This window comes from Haplochromis burtoni, unplaced genomic scaffold, assembly GCF_018398535.1.
Source record: "Haplochromis burtoni strain Fernald_Lab_line unplaced genomic scaffold, NCSU_Asbu1 Contig_5204, whole genome shotgun sequence".
NCBI classification, from domain to species: domain Eukaryota; kingdom Metazoa; phylum Chordata; class Actinopteri; order Cichliformes; family Cichlidae; genus Haplochromis; species Haplochromis burtoni.
In genome coordinates, this window is record NW_024587565.1 from 1 (window position 1) to 2013 (window position 2013).

General features: G+C 38.6%; 1 long non-coding RNA gene across 1 annotated transcript; it reads left to right on the forward strand.

Moving 5' to 3' along the window:
• The first annotated feature begins 1 nt into the window (after position 1).
• LOC121814020 lies at positions 2 to 2013 on the forward strand. The gene is made up of 4 exons (XR_006054017.1): positions 2 to 50; positions 129 to 179; positions 272 to 454; positions 1995 to 2013. It is a non-coding gene; the product is annotated as an uncharacterized LOC121814020 (long non-coding RNA).

The window sequence follows — 2013 nt, forward strand, 5'->3', positions numbered from 1 at the left end:
TGACACGATTCGGCACATCCGCAGACCTAAACCTCCATGTGTGGTAGTAGGTAAGAACTGGTGCCACACTGACCTCACATGAGCAGACGCTCCTGGTGACTTTAACATGTTTTCTGTTTTTGCTTCAGGATGTTTCCAGGTGATTTTGTGCGTCATGCCCATTGCTCAGTTCATCATTGGTAAGCACAGGTGCACTCACTGTTACCAAGATGTACACATTTGTATGATTTTCTGAAGTGCGGAGTTCAGTAATGTTTCATGTGTCATAAAGGAGCGTTGTACCAGTTTGACTGCCCCAGGCAGCGCTACATTCCCATCTACCTGCTGGTGATGGGAGTGGTCTCCATGCTGCTGGGTCTGCTCTCCATCCTTCCGTGTTGCGCAGGCTTCGGCAGCCACAGCAGCGCCTGGACCTGCCTCGTCTCACTCTTCTTCTTCTGCTGGTTCATTGCTGGTAAGCTGAAAGATTCAGATGGCTGACTAATCTGTGGGCAAACTAAGCAAACCCAATTTCTACGAGCAGAAAGCAGCTTTTCTTTTTTTGCTTTCCAGAAAGCAAATGTCAGAGTCAGCACGTAGGTAAAACCTTCAGACGTGTTCACACAGTTACTTCCTGCTATTGTTACTCATATGTTACTTCTATTGGTTTCCTTAGTTATCTCCATCAGACCACACTATGTATGTGTGTTGTTACAGTAAACTGACATTGGATTTTGATTAATTAGGAAGTAAGAGCTTGTTGTCTGAGACTGAAAGTCTGCACTTCAGTCACATCTTGATAGTTTCCTTTTAAATTCACTCTGCTGGTGAACAGAGGCAAATAAAAAAACGTGCGATTGTTCAAAAACATATAAAAAACATTGTTTTCATGTATCAAAGTTCCTGATATCGGTGATGAACTCACAGCGACCCATGTTTCAGTTCTCCTGTTTGTTTTTGGTTATAACCTGTAACTTTAAAGTTTGGTTTCACTCTAGGACATCTCACTGACCTAATTTTCTACATATGTAACTATTCAAATAAAGCAACTGCAGAAAACATCTTCTATCACTTTTGAAAAAGACAAATATATTAGGTGTACCATAATTTTATTGGGACATAATTTCCAGAGGTGGGAACTAATACTTTACTTGAGTATTTATTTTTCTGACAACCTTTTACTTTTATTATAATGTGTTTTGATAAATGACGTATTTTTATATTGTGAAACGTCCTGCAGTGTAAACTAAGCTATACTAGCTCTGTGTTACTCAAAGGTTGCATGAAGATACTGAGCAGTTTTGTGCAGGATAAACAGGTTAGCTTCCGTTAATGTGGTTCATTCACAGTAGATCACTGTGTTGGACCAGTGCACAGTGGCTGTGTTAGGTTACATTAAGTGTAGCAGAGATTAATTTACATTTAAGATGACGACACTTAGATTTATTGGTTGAAATCAACCTTTTTACCTACCTTATGTTGTCTAGTATAAAGACAACATACAGTAGGGTGAAGCATCTTCACTTTAACTTTATTGATTTATATAGATACAATAATACAAAACGTCTGCTGACATCTTGTTAAATTCAGTTGTGTAAATCTACAAACAGCAGCAGGTCAGCTGATCACAGGCTGCACGCTAAGAAAATCTACTGAAGCTGATCAGAAATTATTGTCAGTTGTGAATATTTGCGTCACCTTGAGCCACGACAACAGATCTTAGTGCTCCTCCACCCCTCTTTTACTGCTTACAGTTTAGATTTGAATAACAACTATACTCTCATCTACTAATATTATTCTATTAATATATTAATATAACAGGTTACCTGTGCATATAAATGATTAGTAGAATTGTCCTTCAAAGAGCTACTACTTACTTTCCTACTTTCAGAGCCTGGACTTTTTTACTTATACTTGAGTAAAAAAGTGGGTTCAGTACGAATCGGATGAATGCACACTGCTCATGAAACTCTTCACTTCTACATTAAACATTTTATTTGTGCTCTGTCTTTCAGGAAATGTGTGGATCTACTC